The sequence below is a fragment of the Lissotriton vulgaris genome, chromosome 11 (genome assembly GCF_964263255.1).
Source record: "Lissotriton vulgaris chromosome 11, aLisVul1.2, whole genome shotgun sequence".
In the NCBI taxonomy this organism is placed as follows: domain Eukaryota; kingdom Metazoa; phylum Chordata; class Amphibia; order Caudata; family Salamandridae; genus Lissotriton; species Lissotriton vulgaris.
The window spans coordinates 801,177,559-801,186,427 of NC_141699.1; the positions used below are offsets into that span (position 1 = coordinate 801,177,559).

An 8,869-nucleotide genomic window follows, 5' to 3' on the forward strand; every position below is an offset into this window, starting at 1 on the left:
GAAGGCTATGGGACCGGACACACGCTCTTTGCATTCGACCTGGTCCCGACATGGAATGCGTGATCACTACAATCTGGTCAAAAATGGAAATCTAAAAGCTGAAATACGATTTAGTAATCCGCTACCTACGAATGTGAACATGATCGTATTCTCGGTATTTGACAGCATCATTCAGATCAACCACGGCAGACAGATTTTGTTTGTTATCTTTAAACGTTTGTGAAATGGACACTGTACAGATACGGGACTTCTTAAGCAGGCACAAATACGTTAGGAAATATTTTTTAGGTGTTTTCCCTAGCGATGGGCTACCGGCTGAAATAAGGTCAGAAAGACCACGCACCCTAGTCTTTAACACAGATCCTCATTACAAGGGTGGAACTCACTTGGTTGCCGTGTTTATAGATGGTGACAAGGTTACGGTGTTTGACAGCACATCAGAGTTCCCCGAACACAGTATCTATACACAACCCATATTCAAGTTTTTGAAAAAAGCAGCAGCAAGGATTGAGTATAACAAGCTAAGGGTCCAGGATTCGCTAGTCATCACATGCGGGGAACACTGTATTTATTTTATCAGTAAAATGTCGGAGGGTATGTCGTTTAGAAATTTCTTAAATCTATATTCGAGTGACCTTGTAAACAATGACAGTATAGTTGTGAAATATGTAAAAGAAAACATAAGGGGCTCGGTCCGGCCTGTGAAAACCGAATATAGTGTCTGTCAAAATTGTAAGGGAATGTAACACATGTATGTTTAATGTTGAACGTTTAATATAAAGACATTTTTAAAACACACATTCAGACTCTGTATTTCTATGCTGCCCCATACACCATAATTAAAATGTTTTAAAAAGATGAGTGAGGAGGGTTGAAAATTAATAAAAGTGTTTATTACAAACAGTTATGTAGGTTACGCAATACATTGACATCCATTACTAAAGAAATATATGAAGAAAAATCACGGTTATTCACGTAGTAGGCACAGTTATTCAAAAAGTCTGTAGAAACATTAAGGATTAATCCACATATGGGTTTTGGACACGTGTCTTTTTCGCCATACAGACGTCCCAGTGGGTTGCTCCAAAAGGGGGATAGTAGGGGGATGTCAGAGGTGGCAGGAGATGGCGGGAGGGGCGCCTGTAAACTTTCAAGCATACGGCGGTGATCATTATTACCCACGAGTGTGGAAGGGATGTTGAGTTCAGCGGCCACTTGTAGAAACTGCTCCCAACCTCTAGGAGCATTTTGATGCATTAGGATCTTGGGGTGAGTAAGACCTTTGACCAGATCGTACATGTGTGAACCAACAACCGGCTGTCCCTTGTAGAGAAATTCACCTCGTTCATTCCATGCTGTTAGGTCTTTAGAAGCGGCTAGTTTACTCATCAGCATTTGCGCTGCCCGCCTATGCCTCTGACTTATATTTTTTAGGAAGTCGTCAACAAAAATATTCGAGGGAGGGGTGTGGGAAGGCTGCGGCTGTTTGGGCTGCGTAGCATGCGCAGGCACTGCTGACTGTTCAGAGTCCGAGGCATATAAATGTAACTTGTTTTTTTCAGTATCCCACTGTTTGCAGTAGCTTAGAAATTTTTTGATAAGGAACCAAATACATCTTTGAAGCATCTCCATCACAGTCCTGAGAGGAGGCTTGTAATTACTGGTATAGCTATGCCCAGCAATGAGCCTATAAAACCCCCAGACTGTTTCACCAGTTTCTTCTTGGTGATGAGTGAGGCCCTTTTATTACTGAGCTTCGTGATAAGATGCCGCTTCTTCTTCAACACTTGTAATTGGCTATTTGCTGTTAGTCATGGGGATTTTTAAATAAAACAAGGTATGAGGCATTGAGTGCTATAGAGCGACTGTTCTTACCATTGTAAAACAAGTTCTGCACAATGTAACATATGCTTAGATTGCGGTGATGTGAATATTGAGTAAAAGCTTGCTCTAGCTCAGGATGGTCACCACCTTCACGCATAAGATCATCGACAATTACCATGTTTACAAGGGTTGGGGGTAGCAGCTCATCATCTTTGAGATTCTCAGGTAAGCCTTCTATAAATCTTTGATATGAGGGAAGCTGAGGGACAGGTTGGTATGAAGATCTTGCCAGCATGAATAAAGCCACACAATGTTATTAGGGGTATGGGATAAAGCTCCTGCAGCATTTTCTAAGAGCTTTTTTATAAAGTAGCTTTTACCGTAGTTTGAGGGTCCTGCTAACACACAGGAGAACGGGTGCTGTAATCTGGTGTTCAATTGTGCGGGTGGTGTCCTCTCTAATGCTCCTAATATCCGTATGCAGTGTTTTATAGTCAGTAGTTAGGACCCTTTTGTCAATACAATGCGTAAGGTTTTATGTAGGGGCTGGGGTGTAATTTCCCACTTCCTTGTGGTTCTTCTGACTATGCAGGGCTGGTTAACAACTAAGGTTTTATCATTTTCATGATCGGCAGCTGCAGAGTATTTATGCACCAGATCCTCAGACTGTCAAAATTAATTTTTAGGGTGTTGCTGACGTTTAATGTTATACCTTTGACCTTCATACACACTTTGTCAGTGTTCGTTTTGTACGAGTATGTCTTAGGCCCAGATGAGGTATATTCTATTATGTGCTCATCCTTATCGAGTTCGCTGGTCAAATTACCTAGATAATCCCCAAGAGGAGGATCTTCATCCCCCGGTTTACTCAGAAAAATCACAGAGTCGGTATCATGATACAGACAGGAGTCCTGGAGTGTATCCATAACACCGTAAAGCTCTAGACGAGCGTGTGCAGTCGTGAAGCATGCTATGAAGTTGTTTATGTTGTTACACGTTGTGGGGTACTCTTTTGTGTATTTCCAGCACACATCAGCGGTCTCGTCATCGATAAACTTGCAGCTGGACACCTTGTAACAAGGGGCAAAAAGGTACTTAAACAGTTCACCAGGATCTGTTATTAAGGTCGCATTTTACATGTTTGTACGCTGTGCGAATTTTCCCCATAAGGAGTTGAGACAGACTTTGGCTAACTGTCAGCGGGCAGGGTTGACCTCTATCAAATGGGGCCGTAAACGTATACCCTCGTGCGTTTGGTATTCATCAATGTATTTCTGCTTTGCATCTTGACTAGTACACCAATCAGGATATCCGGAGGCCTCCTGTTTGTCTCTGAGAAACAAATTATTGTAGCATGAAAAGAGACTTGTTGTGGTCCTCTTAAAATGCCACACCTCGTGTACTCTGCCGAGTCTGTAGCCTTTGTCTAAGGCAGCTTGGACCTTGATGGTGCACCAGGTCCCTGTGAGCATCCTTTGTTCTTCGGTGTGACTGCAACCATCGACCTCTTTAAACACAGCGCATGTTCGACAGAGGGGGAACATCAGCTTACCATCAACTCTGTATGGTAACACAGGAAAGTAAAGCTGCCTTGGAGGATAGATGTCACATTTGACTAGCCCAAAGTATTCGGAAAGGGGTTTAAAGTCTCTATAGATGATGGTAGGGTGTCCTAAGGGGTAGACCTTCATTTTGTTTACAAACGGGTACAGACTGGTGAAATCATAATAGTGTATTTTCTAACCCTCACCAGCGGCCCAGTACAGCTGTATTGCATTTGTACGCCCCCGAATAAGGCATCGTGGGGTTCCAGAGGTTGTGGTGAATCACGACTCTGAAGGAAAGAGCGGAGCTCGGTGTTGGTTGCTAGCATACCTAACCACTCGTGCTCCAATAGGACCCGCAGAGCAAAGCCACATTTTTCAACATACTGGGCCCTTATCAGAGTACGTCTGTGTAAGTATCCAAATTTGGCACCCATCAGTCTGGTAAACTCGTGGGGTTTGTAACACTGAGGACATCCGTGGTAAAAACAGCCGTTGTATTCAAAGGCCGTCAGCACTCCCTTAATTAAAGCTTACCCGTCCAGGTAATAAGGACCCAGGCGGTATTCACCACCCTGTAAGGCATGCCGAATATCTATGTCTTCCTTCTCAGAGACGTACATGAGCCATTGGATAGAAGGGGTTGAATAACCATTCTGCTTACCGTTATAGAGATCTGGCGGCACTAGAGCAATACTTTCTGGTCTTAAAAACATATGTTTGTAGATGGACATACACATGGAGGCCAAGGTGATGTTTTGAAAAGGGTCTATGTATTCAACCAACTTTGTCATTTGATGCATCTTGAGTTTCAAGACCCTGAGTTTCTTAGTCATTTGAGGCGTCTTGTGCTTCAAGACCCTGGCTTTCTTAGTCATAGACACAAAAACATCTCTGAAGAGGTTGCAGGCCTGTCGCAGGATCATTACATCGGCCTTGCAATAGGCTTTCAACTCGGTTTGAAAATGAAACTCCTTTTTGCGGTTTTCAGAGTACCACTATAGAAAGCTCTCTTTCTCAGCAGGCATCATATAATCAACCCCGTAGCTGTCCGGAGGCGGTATGGGCCTCACATAATTCTGGTTCACCCAGGTGTTAAAAAAGTGTGGAAAATAACCTTTACACCCGGGGAAAACAAAAGCTTTTGGTAGCTTGCTCAATTTCATGGGTAGGAAATTCAGGGTGTCTATGAATCCTATTTGTAACTGCCCAGCCATTAACAACACCAGCTTGGAACCTTGAGTGATGAGTTCTGCTTGCACCTTTTCACGAATCATATTCTGTAAAATAAAGAATGAGTCGTATGTGTTTGAGTTGTGGGTCAGCATGGTATACCCTTTGAATTTGGACTTAAGGAATGTATTAAGGAAATCACCAAAGCACGTTCGCCCCTCAAAATCCCAGCAGTCATCGGAAGTTAGATAGTGGGCGTAAATATAGTTAGGTTGGTGTACCCCCGTCTCTTGTGTGCACTCTGTATCAAAAACAATGTAATCTTCATTTTTGGTCTCGGGTCTGCCTTTAACCATGTAACAATGGTGTACAAATCCCACCCTACATGGAATCTGACACCTTGGACATTTCATGCCTTTGCATTTGTGATCTGTCAACACATACCGGCCGCACTCTTGACAGTCCATTTTAGGGCTGCATTTAACAGCTTTGTGGTGTATGCGCAAGCAGTTTTGCGAGCGGCAAAACATCTTACAGGTGCGACACAGCACCTTCAGGGCATCGTCTACAACGCATCCATCCCTTTGACACATCTTACAATGTATTTCACATTGATGATGTGCCTTAGTTCTGTATATATGGTCGCAATGTGTGCACACGTACTTGACTCCCAGAAAACTTATAAGGTTCAAGATACCATAAAAGTGATTCTCATGGTTAAGGACATGTACGGTCTTGTTTTTCACACGGTCCCCGGTTGTAAAGTACTTCCAAGAACCATTGTGATAAAGAACATTCACCGTCACAGCAAAATAGTTCTCAAAAAGACCTATGTCGCCAAAGCCGACCATGCGGTCTGGAGGTATTTCAAGAACCTCATGCAACACGTTTATTTGTGAATTTACAATAAAATTTTAAAAATATGTAACAATGAGAAAAACGGACAGTGACAAACATTAAGACCATGTTCATTATAGACAATATTCATTTTAAAAGAGCATGTGTTAATCAGGTACGTCTAGAAGTAGGAAAGCAATCAAATAAGGTTTTCCAACGTTAAAAGGCGCAGCTGTACAAAATCTATTAAACATAATTACTTGTGACTTAGCCCACTAACATGTCACAATTTGCACAGTGTCCCTTTGCTTGGGCTTGTCAATTGTTTTAGTCAAAATATATATTGCTCCTTATTAAATGGGTGTAACGGATACAGTAGAACCAGCATTTTACTTTCACACTGATGGACATGTAGTTATCTTAAAATAACGAGCACCTAGACAATCCACATTTTCTGTTCACTCCCTCCATATGCACAGCATCCTAAAAGGCCGCCAACTGCCATCCCAGGTAGACAGAGAAAGAATAGTGCTGTCAGTTGGTTATATAACTAACCAAAAAAAAAGCTGACAAGTTCATATCAGTGAGGCTCTCACGCCCTCGAACTACCATCCAAACATGTATTCCATGGCTTTAGAAACAATGCCGTCATCTTTCCTTGGTGTCTGTCGGTCAGCAACAACCTGATATTCACTGGTTGATGCTCTGTACGCTGCAGAAAGTGGTCGCATTGTAGTTGTTCTAGGAGTTGTAGCAGGTTGTACAGGCGTGCCAATTGTTTTCACTGGTGGTGTGTAGACTGAGGATGTCGAACACGTGGAAGACCTGTCACAGCATTCCATTACACTTTTATCTATGCAAGGCTTGACCCCAACCATTATAGATTCACCAAACACCCTTCCATCTTTGCTCAAGGCTTTCCTGGCCTGCAATTTGGACTGGTACTGAATGTGCATCCAATTTCCTGTGTTAGACATCACATGCTTTAAAATGTTTCCATACTGTGCAAACTGTAGCAGAATGTAGGAAGCAGACGCCTGCGGAAAACCAAATATTGTCACCCATGTGTCATCTAGCTGGTCATCTGAAGTCAGCGCGTCACCTTGACTATAAAAAGGATCAAGCTGAGCAGGAGACAGCGTAGTCTTTCTAGTTTGTCCAATGTTTGCAGGGCTGAATACGCTACTGCCTGTCCCTGGTGTAGATGGTATAGTGCCGGATAATGGAGTATGCATGAAGGAAAAACTGGGCTGCTTCCGCGAACTCAAAGGTGTTGCTCCAAGTCCTGGACTGGTTATATCATCATAAATACTTCGTACTGGTGGTGCGCCACTTTTATCTTTATGACTAGGAACAACTGGCTGTGGAGGACTGCCCCCTGAAATTAAAGGAGTTCTCATTTCCATCATCCCTAGAGAAGGGCGAGGTTGAGGAGTTACTGGAGTTGGTAAATCTCCCATTAAAAATCCTGGCAGGAACTGGGCACTAACCCCAGGTTTTGGTGAGGTAGGGGAACCAAGCGTCATTGGTTCTGCTCCCAAGGGCTCCACGGTGAAGGCTGACATGGGATACATCTGGGAGCCGGGAAGGAATTCTAGGTGGCGGTTAATTTCGGGAACAGGAAGCGACCAATTCCCCGGTGCCGGAGCCACGTGATAAGCAGAACTCCGTGGAGCCCCGCTTCAAACCACGCCCATCCAATGACACAGCAGCTTCCTTCCTTCAAGAACCTCATGGCATTCAGCCGCTCTAGACATGATGACAGCGTCGGTGGTGTTGCGACCCATCAGCAACCCCACAATGCTGGCCACCAGACAGGTGTTGTCTGCTCCGTTGTTAAAGTTGAGCAGCCAACGTTGTTTCTTACCAATGATTTTACTGTATAGGACGCTCTTTAAAGGCCTGGAAACACCCCCTCACGACTCCGTACAATGAGGGCTATGACTCTGAAAGTGCCATAGGCGACTAATTCAGCCTTACTCTGTAAAAGCTTCAAAAGGTTTTCTAAAAATTCCACAGCATCAAACACATCAAGGGCCCTTCGTTTGGTGAACAAAGGACTGTCAAGACCCTGCCCCTGGAAGCGTAGCTGGAAAAAATCATTAGGACCCACATCGTGTATCAACCTTTCTGTGAGTGATTGCACAGCCTGCTGTACGACTAAAAGCCCATGCGTGGAGGACCTTATCAAGTATAGGTTAATAAACCTAAACTCCTCGTAGTGTTCTGTAGCGTTAAATCTCTCTACAGTACAACTGTAGGTTCTGACGCTCTCTAAGAACACTGTCTCTGAATCCTCATCTTGAGGAATCTGACTTGCGGGGGAGTTTGCTGCTGTACCATTTTGGGGATTCTAGTTTATTCCGGGCTCTGGGGTCCTTTTAAGACGCCGTGTAGCGCATATGTTGGCTTTCTTTAATTTACTTATTAAAAGACGGCGTTGCTTAGCGCTATTAGCCCACTTTTGTTTTTTGCGGGACCATACTTTTCTAGGTAGCCTACCCCCTCCGACCTGAACAGTATGGTTTGTGCCTGTGTGTGATGTGCTCATAGCCCCAGCCCTAGGACCTTCTGTGTGTTCCTGGTATTGGCGTGTTGGTGCTCTACCCCGAGATCCCTCCAATTTCCCCCCCGAGGTCTGTCCTCACCTGAACTTGTGTAATGACTGGTGCATTGTACCGGTGCATATGATTCAGGCGGTTCTTGTGAAAATGTATGATCATGCTTGAGGAGTTCCATGCAATTTTTACATATGAGGAAGCAGAAGAAGCGCAGGGACTTTGTCAGAACCATGTGGACCTTGCTGCTGTATTTAGATTTACGCTTACTTTTATCAATACCCAGGGCTTGTTGGTTCTTTAAGGGCCTACGTTGGCATAGTCATGAGGGGATACTCCATATGTCGGCCCCTGTTGTTTGGCATGTTTATATGATCACCCTTTTACAATGGTCAACCATTTGTAGTATCTTTCGCTGCGCCTCCAGCCCCGATCTGTCGTCGCTACCACACAACCCTAGTTTTAAGGTGGCTGTGTTCACTTGTCGTTTTAACTTTCTGACCACCAACTGTATGTCTTTCATATGGGCCCCTAGTACCGCTTTTGGGTTTACAGAATCGTATTGCGGAGGATTAGGGATGAATAGAGTGCCCGGTTGTACAATTGTCTGCAACACCCTGGACCCCCACTTGACCCATCCGCCGCAACACCATTCTGTAACTAAGGGACATGCAGGATCATAGAAACAGGTTCCCAGTGCGAACACCCTGGGGCGGCCATGAAAGGGTCCTCATTAGATACGTACTCTAAACCCTGATTTGACCAGTCGTCCCAACCCGCACTATTATCGCCGCATATTGCTGATGGTGATGTGTGGTTTACAATGGACGTGGGGCTGGTTGGTTTGTACGCTCCCAGAGGGGTGATAGGTGAAATCAGGGTTGGGGAGTGTAAATTGCCGTCAAAACAATCGAGGTCCCTATCGGCTAAGTA

The 8,869-nt window shown here is 44.3% G+C and overlaps 1 pseudogene; it reads right to left on the minus strand.

Annotated features, from left to right (window-relative positions):
* Nucleotides 1-5,419: 5,419 nt before the first annotated feature.
* On the minus strand, nt 5,420-7,050 carry LOC147683524 (nucleoporin NUP35 pseudogene; annotated as a pseudogene).
* Nucleotides 7,051-8,869: the final 1,819 nt, after the last annotated feature.